This window comes from Muscardinus avellanarius (assembly GCF_963383645.1).
Source record: "Muscardinus avellanarius genome assembly, chromosome: 3".
Taxonomy (NCBI): domain Eukaryota; kingdom Metazoa; phylum Chordata; class Mammalia; order Rodentia; family Gliridae; genus Muscardinus; species Muscardinus avellanarius.
This window is the reverse complement of record NC_137788.1, coordinates 146,091,565-146,106,102: the sequence shown is the minus strand read 5'-3', so window position 1 is coordinate 146,106,102 and position 14,538 is coordinate 146,091,565.

Sequence of the window (14,538 nt, the reverse complement as noted above, 5' to 3'; positions counted from 1 at the left end):
TGCTCAAGGACTGGGATTCTAGGCACGCACCACCGTGCCCTGCAAGTACTTATTTTTCACCAGGGGTAACCTAGAATCATTCCCTGATTCTGAAGGAAGTTTACACTACTGTGATAAAGTGCACGGCTAGACTACTGGCTATGTCTGCTTGTACATACAGAATAGTGTCTTCTCACGTTAAAGGTTTGAATGTGAGCGTTATTTTAGCTACAGTCAGAATAAATTGCTTATATTCAGGAATTATTTTAAATACTTAGATGAAATTTATTTTACATGTTAAGTACTATGTACACTCCTAAATAAAGAACTATTTATAATGTGTCAGTGTTGCTTCTGAGAATATGAAAACTGTCTTTACATTGTAAAGGCGAAGCCTTGCTGCCTGAATAGGTTTGAATTTCAGTAAGCTCATAGCTAAACGTTTGGTCATGCAGACACTGAGGGTGGGACTCGTGTGGCTCCCGCCCCCCTGGGAACCGACGCCCTGTGCTGGCATCTTTCCGCTTCTTGCTCTGTGTTAACTTGTTTTTGTGTTATTGGGGATTCAACCCGGTTCTGCCTCTGAGCTACATCCCAGCTCTATTTTTAATTAATTAATTCATTTATTTGCGGTATTGGGGATTGAACCCAGGGCAGTCTACCTCTAAGCTACACCCCAGCCCAATTTTTTTTTTTTTTTTTTTTTTTTTTTTGCGGGTCTGGGATGGAACCCAGGGGCATTCGACCTCCGAGCTACAACCCAGCCCTATTTTTAATTATTTACTTTAAAACAGGGTCTCACTGAGTTGCAAAGTTCCTCACTAAGTAACTGAACAGTGATCCTCCTGCCTCAGCCTCCCAAATTCTGGGATTATAAGCATGCGCCACCACGCCTGGCCCGATTTTTTATTCTTTATTTTGAAACAGGGTCTCGCTAAGTTGTGGAGGGTATTACTAAGTAGTGGAGCCTATACAAGAACCTAGATCTTCTCGTCTCAGCTTCCCAAGTACTGGGATTACAAGAATGTACCAGCACATCCAGCTCTATTTTTTATTCTTTATTTTGAAACAGGGCCTCACTAAGTAACTGAGGCTTGGTTGTAAACCTGCGATCCTCCTGTCTCTGCCTCCCGAATCCAAATACTGGGATTATAAGCATGCACCACCACACTCAGCCCAGCCCTATTTTACTTTGAAATAGGGCCTAAGTTGTAGAGGGCCTCGCTAAATTGCAGAGGCTGGCCGCGAACCTGCGATCCCCATCTCAGCCTCTTAAGTGCCGGGATTACAGGCACGCTCCGGTGTCCCTGGCTTCCTTGCTTTGCGTTAAAGTTAGGAAAGGGGAAGGGACTGATACAAAATACAAAGCAATCCATTTCATTTTTCAAACTGCCCATCTTCTGCCAGCTCATTCTATTACTTCAATCTTGGGTTTCCACAAAACAAGGTAAACTCACCTTCCTTGTTTCCAGAGAAAAGTTGTAGACAAAAAGTCTTCCTATCTCCAGTTTCTTAACCCCAGCCCATAGCAACCTGAGGGGCGGAGTGGGGGGTGTCCGAGTCCTTATTCAGCAGCCACAGCCAGAATCCTCCAGGGCGGCCACTGCTGGGTTGCCCTTGGGCCCGTCACTCCACATTCCCAGGACCCCCGTGCAGCTCGTGTGTGTGAGTGAGTGAGTGCCCCTCGCCACGGGCTCGGGCCTGTCAAGGTGCTGGTGTCCGAGGGACCCAGCCCTGGCTCTGCACTGGCCCAGCCTACTGCTCCCTTGCAGGGTCTAGGGGCACCCAAGGGGGGTGCTCTTCCTGCTGACTTCTTCCTGAGCTTTAGTTCTCAAGTCCTGAGGCAGGAAGTTTTTGCCTCAGCGGCCTCCATCACAGGTAGGCCCGGCTCAGCACCAAAGAATTCTTTAGGGAAAAATGTGCTATTTATAAAAATGGCAAGATTGGGCTTTGTGGGACTTTATTATTTCTTACTGCTTTTGTTTTCGTTACTTATAATTTCAGTATTACAAGACACCGGAGAGCTTTGTCAGGTTTGGGTAATCCTCAGAACTAACTTTTGAGGGGCTGCCAAAGATGAAAAGCCATTTAAAAAAAAAAAAAGATATTTTGAAGTGTTCTCTCAAAGTTCCTGGCCCAGTAGTGTCTTCAAGTGCTTCAAAATTTCTCCGAGCCGGGCGTGGCGACGCACACCTGTAATTCCCAGCATTTGGGAGGCTGAGACAGAAGGATCATGGTTTGTGGACAGCCTCAGCTACTTAGGCCCTTTGCAACTCAGTGAAATCCTGTTTCAAAATAAAGAATAAAAAAATAGGGCTGATGGTGAAACTCGGAGGTAGAATGTCCCTGGGTTCCATCCCCAGTACTGGAAAAACAAAACAAAAAACCTTCGGAACCGTCTCTCCCTCATTCCTCTCCTAACCCCCTTCTTGTAGCCAAGCCCTGATATAAATCCAGACCCTGGTTTTGGGGAATTCAGAGCCAAGGAGGGGGCAAGCATGTCTTCTATTATCCAGCTTCAAATCTCTCCAATACGCCCTCCAAAGTAACTGCCAATCAATCTTTGCCTTCTGCATTCTTTGACTTTCCAACCCTTACAATTAAGGGCTGGCCCCACAGCATAGTATACACAACTCTCGGGGACCTGGCCACCGTCCCTTTTCCCTACTACAGTTTTTACTCTACCGCCACCAACTGCCTGCTGCCAGCTCCCAAAGAGCCTGCTCTCTGGAGTACACGCACCAGGAGTATATCCTCACCACCTGTGTCCTGGCAAACCCAGGCTCCTCCTCCAGCCCCAGCCCAGTGGCTTTCTCCTCTCTGGGGTCTGCCCTGCGCCCTCACCCTGCACAGACACTGTGCCACATCCTGGACGCCAGTCACACTGCCTCCCCTGTCCACAGGGGAGCTCTGAGGGCAGCTGGTGGGCTGACTGGGGACTAGTCTCTGGTCCTTGGAGATGGCCAAGCCATGACCATCCGCGGGTCTGGGGATGGAACCCAGGGGCATTCAACCTCCAAGCTACAACCCCTGCCCTTTTGTTTTTTGGTGGTACTGGGGTTCCTGGAAACCCTTCTACCTCCGGGCTACACTCCCAGACCTATTTTTATATTTTTATTTGGGAACAGGGTCTCTTAAACCAGCGAGGCTGGCTCCGAACCAGTGCAATCCTCCTGTCTCCGCCTCCCAAGCATGGGGATTGCAAGCGTGCGCCACCATGCCCGGCTTTCCCTACCCTATTTTTTATTCTTTGTTTTGAAACCGGGTCTCACTGAGTTGCAGAGGGCCTTGCTAAGTAGCTGAGGCTGTCTGCTAACCACGATCCTCAGGTTTCAGCCTCCCGAATGCTGGGATTGCAAAGCATGCGCCACCACGCCCGGCTCCAATTTGATTTATTTATTCACTTGTCCTCTCCAATATGAACTGGGAATCAAGCAGGTTGTGGCAGGAGCCAGAACCAAAAGCCTTGGATTCGTGACTACACATCCTGTGAAATCACGTGGGCGAGGGACCCACGCAGCAAGGCTTAAACCTTACACGCATAAATGCCTGTGGGGAGGGCTTGTATTCTACTGCTGCCATAACAAACTACTGCAAACTCAGGGGCTTAAAACAAATTTATTTTTAGAGTTCTGTAGGTTAGAAGTCCGACGCAGGTTTCACAGGGCTAGAACTGAGGTTTCAACAAGACAGTCTTTCTAAAAGGTCCAGGGAGCCGCCGCTTCCTCGCCTCTTCTGGTTTCTAGAGGTTGCCAGAGTTCCTTGGCTCCCGCCCTTTCCTCCATCTTCAAAGCCCGCACAGCGATGGTCTTCAGACCTTCCCTCCCTCCGTCATTTCTCTTTCTGATCGTCAGGAAGGTTCCCTGCCTTTTGGGTAGACCAAAAACACCCAGACAGTCCAGGGAACCTCCTGTCTGAAGGTCCTTTTGGCTTTGTAAAGCGACAGTCACATGCTCCAGGAATTAGTGTGGACTTCTTTGGGGGCTACTATGTGTCTAGCTAAAAGGCAGATTTCTAGGGCCAGGCTGCACAGGCTCTAATCTGGGCTTCTCGGAGATGGACTGGAAACCCATATAGCAGCTGGTCTGCAGACCATCCTTAGAAAACACTGATAGTACCCACACGGCCAGATGGAACTGGGGCTGGCGGGGAGGGAGGGAGGATGCAGGCATGCTGACTCACTGCAGGTACCTCTGAAGGTCCACAGCCTTGAGGCCCCATCTGTCACTAAATCTCCAGTGGCCTGGGGTCACTCCAGGCCTGGAAAAGCCCTGGCCCCAGTTCTTGGTCACCTGTGAGAGCTATCTTGAGGGGAGCCACCCAAACGCCCGTCAGCGGAGCCCCTGTAACCCCTGCAACAGGTCAGTCGACTGTAACAAAGGCCTGGGGAGTAACCAAGCCTTTCTTCTCCCTTTCGTGTCCCAGCGCCTGGGGCATAAAGATGCTCAATAAGTATTTGTGAAATATATATACGCGTGAATGACTTAAAAGCTATTAAGTATGAAAAGAACTATACAAGCCATGGGAAGTCCTGGGTTGAATTTCATGTGGCGGACCTTTGACCCGAGCCTAAGAAGAGGAGCAATTGGAAGAGAGCGGGGATTCCAGGCCACGGGGACAGCGTGGGAGAGAACCTGGGAGAATGCAACGCTGGGCCTGGCGTGTGCTCAGGGCAGGGAGCGAGCCCGCTAGCTAGGAAGGCGCTCTGGCAGGAGCGGGGCCATGGGGTGGCGAGGATCGAGGCAGGAAGCTGTGCCTCACTGCACAGGCAGCAAGGGGAGCGCTCAGGCGGTGCCAGCGCTGGGAGGTGCGTGGGACCCTGGGGCTGCTGGGCAGGGAGGCAGACGCAGGAGCAGCGCTGGGGAGGAGGAGGAGGAGGAGGTCTGACGCTGAGCAGTGGTTCAGCTGGTGGTGGAAGGCCTGAGTTCAAAGAGCCGGGCATGGTGGCGCACGCTTGTCATCCCAGCATTTGGGAGGCTGAGACCGTAGGATCGCGGTTCTGCGGCCAGTCTCAGCTACTTAGTGAGGCCCTCTGCAACTCAGTGAGACTCTGTTTCAAAATAAAGAATAAAAAAATAGGGCTGGGGTGTAGCTTGGAAGTCGAATGCCGCTGGGTTCCATGTCCAGTATCAAAAAAAGAGAGAAAGAAAAAAAGAAAGATTGAAAGAAAGAATTAAAGGAAGAAGAGCTTTGGAGACTCCAATGAAAACTGAACAGGAGGAGGTGGGGGAGGAGAAGGAATTGTCCACACAGAGAGAAAGGAACTAGAGGAAACTCCAGAGTCCAGCACTGGGGCGCGAGGCCCGGGCGTGTGGCCATCAGCAAGCCAGGCTGCACTGGAGGTGGCCACAGAATCGCCTGGCCGACCTATTGGTCCCCCCGTGTTATCCCTCCTGGCTGGCATTCTTAGGCTGCGCCAGACAGGAGGTAGCTGCAGAGGGCCCAGGAGTCCAGGCCGAGGACGCTCCCCGAGATCCCTGCAGGAAGGAGTTGAGTAGCTCCCGGGTGGTGGCGAGGTGGTGGTGGCGAGGCTCAGTAGGGGTAGAGAGAGGGAGAGAACATCTCGGCAGACATGGGCCCCATCCTCCTAACACCCTGGGAATATTCCAGCCCCCCCAAAAACCTTCGAAGACTCACCTCTGGAGAAAAGTGAGTTGCATAATTGATTGAGATAAAATTTAAGAGCCTGGTGGAACTGGGGCTCAAAATATCAGCTAAATAAAAAAAAAAAAAAAAATGAGGTCCTTTCTTTTATTCCTGAGCTGAGGCTGGAATTCACATCTCCTGTGTACATCCGGGAAAGGTGGTTATGTGCTTGGCACAGGCTTTGCCATGTGAACAACCTACTGAAACAGCTCTGGGAAGATCCTTTTTAGAATGATGAGGCTCTGAGATTAGCTTTTTTCTCAGCAGCCAGGCATGAGAGCACACACTCTGCCCCGCCGTACTCACAAGGCTGGCCTCTGCGTGGGGGGGAGGGGCTCTTGGGCTGAGCAGTACCTGAGTGTGGCCTCAGGAGGCAGAATGTGGCCAGCTGTAGGGCAGGGTCCTCTAAATGGTCCCCCTAAGCGGTCCCCCACCCCACACAAGGCTGCCCAAAAGCAGGGCCCAGAAATGTCAGCACGCTCAGAGAAAACTTCATTCTGTTCCACAGTGATGATTTCAACCCAACCCAGACTGATGCACTGACTCTGGCTCAGGAAGGAGCCCCAGAGGGCAGCAGTCAGCTTGGAGAGACACGAGCTAAAATACTTGTGAACGAGCAGAGGGCTTCTCAAAGATTTCTGTCAGCTAAAAACAGACACCAACATTTTACTGAACTATGTATTTCTACATCAACAACTCTAGCACAACAAAATCAAACTAAAAAAGCTGCATATATATATATAAATCTTTAAAGGAAAATAACTTTGCCCTTAAATATAAAAAAATCATTTTTCAAATAACATCAAAAGGAAACTAAATAAAGTGAAAACTGTTAAGATACACAAGAGAAACAGAAATACAACGGTAGTTTGAACTAACATAGCTTTCTTAGTCATAAAGAATCAAGTAAGGCAAGATCCATAATATTATGCTTATATTGTCAAATTAATACATATAAACTAAATTTTGTCCCCTCCAGAGAATATGCCTTCTCCAGTTTCCTGGGGATATTTATTAAAACTTAAATTTACTCATTGACAAGGCAAGACACCTGTAAGTTTATAATTAGCGTTAAAAGCAACAAAAAATACCAGACTAGAAATCTAAAGGTGTAATTTCAAATAACTCTTTAATAAAAATAAGTCAAATCTGAAATTATAAATTAATTATAACAGAATACATATGTAAATTTTATATAGATATATTCAAAGGAAAATTCAGTCTTACAATGCTGGTAATTGTCTTTTATTTAGCAAGAAAAGTTAAAATAGTATTCAACAGCTGGCTGTGGTGGTGCATGCCTGTAATCCCAAAACCTGGGAGGCTGAGACATGAGGATCGCAGAATCCAGGCCAGCTCACAGTAACTTAGTGAGTCCCTGTTTCAAAATAATAAAGGTCTGGGGTTGTAGTTCAGAGGTAGAACACCCCTGGGTCCAATTCCAAATAACACACACACACACACACACACACACACACACGCGCACACACACAAGCGTTTAACTTGAGAAGGTAGAAAAATAATAAAGAAATTAATAAGAGCAAAAATAAATAAAAAATAATAAAATGGTTAAGTTAAGGTATAAATCCCAGAGCTGGTTCTTTGGAAAGACTAATAAAATAGACCAATTCTGGAAAAGCTAATCAGAATACAAAGGAAAAGCACAGGCACCTAACATTATGAATTAGAAAGGAGAATATACAACTCCTTGCCAACAAATTTGAAAGTCTTAATAGAGTTATTACTTAGGAATATTTAAAATACCAAAAAAAGTATAAAATAGGAAGAAAGTTTGAAGAGGTCAATGAGCATGGAAGAAATTGAAAAAATTATCAAAGAATTATTTCCTAAAAAGGCACTAGACTTGGGCAATTTGTTTATTTTATAAAAAAACCTCAAAGAGCAAAAAGTTCTAAATATTATTTAAACTGTTCCAGGGCACAGAAAAAAGAGAACTTTCTAAGTTCATTTTTTTTTAAAAGAAGTAAACATAAAAATATCTGACAAAGACAGCAGAAAAATTTGCAACCATTCATTTTATTTAGACATGGAATTTCCAAAATAAAATGAACAAACCAAACCCAGAAGGATATTTCTCATTGTAAAGCTCTTATTTGTACTATACAAGTAATATACAATCTTTGTAGAAAAATCAGAAAATTCAGACAAGAAACACAAAAGAAAAACTGACCATAGATCAACCTGTTTATAAATAACCACTGTTAACATTCAAAGATGTATATTAAAATAATATACTATGTTGTGTCAGATTTTGTAGAAATGCAGAAAAGGCTTAACATTAGCAAATCTGTTAAAATTATTTATCTTAAGTCATAATAGAGAAAAGCCGTTTGATCACCTTGACAGATGTGAAAAAGGCCTTTCATTAAAATCCCAATATCCATTAGTGTTAAAAATTTTTAGCAATCTAGAAATAGAAGAGCATAACTTTAATATGAATTCAAATATTAAGAATACCTTATACTAAGACTTAAATGTATGCTTCTGGAGAAACAGAAGAAATATTCTCACTATGGGAAAATATATAAAGAAGAATGCACAGGACCAACACAAGTATATATGCGTTATTTAAAATTGTTCTAATGGGATGATCAGTGTAATGGGCCAAGAAAGTGAAGTAAGTTTGTTAAAAATTTGAAGGTAAGATTATTTATAAGTACCTAGAACTATTGCCTACCTGAAAAAGGCAAAAGGAATGAACAAAAATGATTAGAATGAGAATAATTCAATAACTGGCTCATTTCAAAATAACCCTTTTCCAAATTAAATAAGCTCGCACACAACTACACCCTACTCTAGTACACCGAGGTGGGGATGAGGTAGGCTGTTCACTGACACAGGAAGATAGACACGCGCTATTGTCAACTGAAAAATGCAGGTAGCAGAGAGACTGTACCATCAAGACAAAAAAACACGTTTTAGAGAAAAATCTGAAGATTATGCATCAATTGATTATCTTGGGTGCAGAGACATTTTAATTTTGAAGGACTTTCATTCTCTTTTCTTTTTTTTTTTTTTTTCTTCTTTTGTGGCACTGGGGATCGAACCCAGGGACATTCTACCTCTGTCCTAAACCCCAACCTAATTTTATTTCTTATTTGCCAACAGGGTCTCACGAGGTTGCAGAGGGCCTCGCTAAGTTGCCAAGGCTGGCTTCGAACCTGTGTCTCAGCCTCCCAAGTACCAGGATTACAAGTGTGCGCCACCACACTCAGCTCTCATTTTCTACGTTATGATTTTCACGTTTAAGTCTTCATAACTTTTATTAAATGTCTTAAATTAGAATATAAATGGATTTAATTTTCATTAAAAAAAGAATAGTCACTGGGCATGATGGTGCCTGCAATCCTAGTATTTGGGAAGCTGAGATAGGAGGATCGCAGGTTTGAGGTCAACCTCAGCAATGTAGCGAGACTCTCAGTAATTTAGTGAGGACCTGTCTCAAAATAAAAATAAAACAGGGCTGGGGATGCAGCTTGGAGGTAGAATGTCCCTGGGTTTAATGCCCAGGACAACACACACACACACACACACACACACACACACACACACACAGTAGTGGGGTACCTACATACTAATAATATACAGCAGGAAAATACAACAGACAAAAGATCTCATTTACAAAAGTAATCACAACTGCAAATACTATTTCTAGTAATATTAGACTGAAGGACATAAAATTAAACATTATAAATTTACTGAAATGAAAGAGAAAATAAAAAGATGTAAACTTTATAGTAATATATAAAAATTATATAATCCAATTTCTAACTCTTCCAAACATTACAAAATGACCCAAAATTTTCTTGGGAAATATTAATATGCAAAATACACGAGAAAATTTTTGAAAAATTTTAATTAATGGGGACATTTCTTTTAACATTATAATGATCAGTGCTGGAACAGCACTGGAAAGTTCAGAAGCACACACACAGACAGTATGTGCATCCGAGGTGCCCAGCAGGACGACCGGGTACACAGTAAACATGGTACTTGATGGCCGGGCATGGTGGCGCACCCTTGTAATCCCAGCATTTGGGAGGCTGAGACAGGAGGATCGTGGTTCACAGCCAGCCTCAGCTACTTAGTGAGGCCCTCTGCAACTCAGTGAGACCCTGTTTCAAAATAAAGAATAAAAAACAGGGCTGGGGTGTAGCTCAGTGGTAGAATGCTTCTGGGTTCTATCCCAAGTACTACAAAAGAAAAGAAAAGAAACATCAGTAATAAAAGACTAATGAATATTTATATAACATTGGAATGTAAATTGAAAAGGCCTTAGCAAGCACGATAGAGAAGGTGGTAACTATAAAGAAGGCAGAGTTCGCCAGGCGTGGTGGCGCATGCTTGTAATCCCCGCGCTTGGGAGGCGGAGACAGGAGGATCACGCAGGTTCGAAGCCAGCCTCAGCTACTTAGTGAGGCTTTCAGCAACCTAGTGAGACCCTGTTTTCAAATAAAATATAAAAAAGGTCTGGGAGTATAGCCTAGAGGTAGAAAGCCTCTGGGTTCCACCCCCAGTACCACCACAAAAGAAAAAAAAAAAAAGGCAGAGTTCACTAAAAAGTTTTTTTGGTTGTTTTGTTTTTGGTTTTGTTTTGTTTTTTAATATGCAGCCAGGCGTGGTGGCTCACGCTTGTAATTCCAGTACCTGGGAAGCTGAGACAGGAGGATCACAGTTCGTGGACAGCCTCAGCTCTTAGTGAAGCCCTCTGCAACTTAGTGAGACCCTGTTTCAAAATAAAGAATAGCGTTGGGGGTGTAGCTAGGAGGTAAAATGCCCTTGGGTTCCATCCTCAGTACAAAAAAAAAAAAAAAATCTGAGGAAGCCGGGGGTAGTGGCACACACCTAAAATCCTAGCATTTGGGAGGCTGAGACAGGAGGATCACAGGTTTGTGGCCAGCCCCGCAATTCAGTAAGACTCTGTTTCAAAATAAAGAAATAGGGTCAAGCCAGGCGTGGTGGCGCACACCTGTAATCCCCGCGCTTGGGAGGCGGAGACAGGAGGATTGCGCAGGTTTGAAGCCAGCCGCGCTAGCTTCAGAGACCCTGTTTCCAAATAAAAAATCTATAAAAATAGGTCTGGGAGTGTAACCCGGAAGTAAAGGGTTTCCAGGAACCCCAGTACCACCAAAAAAAAAAAAAAAATAGGGTCAGAGATCAGGGATGTCACTCAGAGGTAGAATGCCCCTGGGTTCAATCCATAGTAAAAAAAAAAAAAAGAAAAAAGAAAAATCTGAGGAGCCAGATCCATTGGTGACATACACCTGTAATCCCAGTACTTGAGAGTCTGAGATAGGAGGATCCCAGGTTCAAGGACAGCCTCAGCAATATAGCAAGACCCTCAGAAACCTAGTGAGACCCTGATTCAAAAACAAACAAAAATTAAAAAGATAAAAAAGCGCTGAAGGTCTAGCTCAGAGATAAAATGTCCCTGGGTTCAATCCCCTGTAAACACACACACACACACACACACACACACACACACACACTCATGCACGCACACACATGAACATTTCTGAAAGCCACACATATAGCTGTGTGGCAGCACATGCTTGTAGTCCCAGTACTTGGAAGGTTGAGACAAGAGAATTGCTGGTTCAAGGCCAGCCTCAGCAATTTAGTGAGGCTTTCCACAACTTCTAAGGCTGGGGGTGTAGCTCAGAGACAGAATGGCTCTGGGTTCAATTCCCAGTAATACACACACACACACACACACACACACACACACACACAGCCATGCATACAACTTATTTTTTTTTTCCAGTAATGGGGATTGAACCCTCCGAGCTACACCCCCAGCCCTACTGTATTCTTTATTTTGAAACAGGGTCTCACTGAGTTGCAGAGGGCCTCCTAAGTTGATGAGGCTGGCTGGGAACCTATGATCCTCCTGTCCAAGTTTCCCAAGTACTGGGATTACAAGCATATGCCACCACACCCCAACTAAAATATTTATTTATTTATTTATTTATTTGGGATGAAACACGGGCATTCTGCCTCTGAGCTACACCTTCAGCCCTGTTTTTTATTCTTTTATTTTTGAAACAGTGTCTCACTGAGTTGCAAAGGGCCCCACTAAGTAGCTGAAGCTGTCCGTGAACCGCGATCCTCCTGTCTTGGCCTCCCAAATGTTGGGATTACAACCATGCGTCACCACACCCCACTTTTATATTTATTTTTAAAAAACTTTTCGGAAATTAATGAGTGTTAGACATAAGAAACTGGCTAAAGGAAGTGAATATAGGTAAGCTACAATATACATATTTTTTTTGCTAACTAAGGTCATCTTTTTTTTTTTTTTGCGGGTCTGGGGATGGAACCCAGGGGCATTTGACCTCCGAGCTACACCCCCTGCCCTATTTTTATTCTTTATCTTTGAAACCGGGTCTCACTGAGTTGCAGAGGGCCTCACTAAGTAGCTGAGGCTGTCTGCAAACCACAATCCTCTGGTCTCAGCCTCCCAAATGCTGGGATTACAAGCGTGTGCCACCACGCCTGGCTTAAGGTCATCTTTTAATGAAAAATTTAATTTTTTTAAACTCCCTGCTCCAGGCTAACAGTGTTGACGAGGGAGGAGGAGATTCTCACAGTGCTGGTGGGAGAAGACATTGGGGTCATCCTTCTGAAATGCCGAAAGCTCCATCGCTTTGGGGTAATGGGACGTTTCCATTTGCTCAGGCCACGGAGCACAGACTGGAACGCTGCCTGGGCTTTTGGTCTCGGCCAGTTAGCCACAGGACCTTGGATGATGACAGCGGGGCATAAGTGCGGTCTCCGCGAGGCCCAGAAAGGAAGGGAGCCGCAGGTTTGGAGAAGCATGAGATTGAACAGACGGGTCCAATTTTAGAAAATTATCCTAATATTCTGAAAACGTTACAGAAATTTGAGAAGAACGTCACCACGTCCTTGACTACGACAGTAAAAAGCCTACCTGTCTAAGCAAGGTACAACTCCTGTAAGGTTAAAAGGACGTAATTACATATTTCCTGATCTGTGAACATATTCACAGTGTAATACTATGAGAGAAAAAAAGCAAGTCACAGAGCAGAATGTATATTATTTTTCATAGAAAATGTAATAAAGCAAATACAGATGCAGAGAAAGAATTTGAACACATAGATGCTAAAATGTTAACAGTGGTTATAATGAGATGGTATAATAACAGGTGTCTTTTCTTTTCACTTATCTTTAGGTTTTTTTTTTTTTTACAAAAAGTATATATTACTTATATGCCAAAAAATTTCTTAAAAAGAAAAAAAAATCTGGTACTCTTGGGACAGTCTACACATCTACCCTATACTTATAAAGCGCTTACACTGGATCGTAAGGAGTGCCTTCTTGCCTGTCACATGGTTAGACACCGCTGCAACAGCTGAGCAGAAGTCAGGACTTTCTATTAGACGTGGTACCAGAGTGTAAAAACAGCAACACATCTGCCACCACTGCACGTCCTCAGTCTTACCATCACCGGCCAACATGTACAAGAGTTTGGACTCCAATGTGGCTGGTCTGCGCTCCTGCCAGGGCGTCACTGAGGAACCCTCTGCAGCAAGCTCGGTACCGTCAAAGACAGCGGGGCACTCAACAAAAGACCTGCGAACGTTTCTCCTAAATGCACTGCAGGACATAAAACATCACCACCAGAAGTATTCAAACAAAGGCTCCTCTTAAGTAGATATTTTGATTGAAAACACTTTCTCGTTGTTTCTCCTGCTTCCCCTTGCTGCCTCTTCCCCCGACACAGACACAGACACACGCACACACACACAGACACGGACACACACACACACACACACACACACACACACACCTAGATTCACCAGAACACTTCGTCCAGTTCAAAATTCTCTCTATAGCCCCATCACCTTCTTATCAGGCCCCTGTTTAATGAGGAGCTAGCTATATTCTTGAAACAGGTATAGGAAAAAGACACGTACATAAATAACACTTTCTACACAGGAGTCCCTCTCCGTGCTGTGACCCCCACTATCCCCAGAGAAAACACCATTTCTTTGGGCAAAGCCATGTATTCAGAAATGGGGGCCTGTTTAAACCATGTATATCATTTAAAAATGTATATCGACATTGATTTTTAAGCTTCTAGTTTCTATTTTAAGTGCTTCAAAATCTGTGTTGTTTCCCATGGATAAAAGAATTTTAACTTCTAGAAGGATGAACGGCACAAGCCGCCTGCCTCCTAACAAGGAGTAACGGCCGGGTCCCCTCTTAAAGGGCAGCCTCTTTCGAGTGCGACAGTTAAGTCACATCATGGTTGCCTTCTTTCCAAGGGTATAACTGGCCACGAAGAAGTCCCGTGATAAAATCCCTGGCATGAACTGGCCACGTAGAAGTCCCGTGATAAAATCCTGGCACATCCTGTGGTTGGCTCTTGCGTGGCAAGCTGCCCTTTATTTGATGTTTCATGTGAAGCCTAGTACCTATCAGCTGGGCACCTGCCAACCACCTTCACAAAGGCTATCTTGTGGACCCTGTAGGTTGGGGACTGGCTGCCCCAATGGCAGTCTTCCTGGGTGTTGGTCAGGTTCCAGGAGGCCTGCTCTAAGCCCTGAGCAAGTCACCTCCCTCCCAGCACTGGTATGTCTCCTGGATGGAGCCGCCCTGGCCAGATTGCTGTTGACGTCTCTGAAAACTCAGGGCCTTCCATCTGCTAAAGACACTAGTCTGCATCCATGAAAACCCTCAATAAAGAACTCAAAGCAAGAAGTCTGTGTTCTGCTGAATTCACCTCTCAGAGCACCAACACGACTGTCACCAGCACTCTCTAAAGAGGGCTAAAAGGCCAGAATCATTTAGAAAATGGGACTGTTCGTAATGAATGTAAATGCAATTTTGATTTTGTAAATTGACCTTCACTGTGGACACACCTTAAAA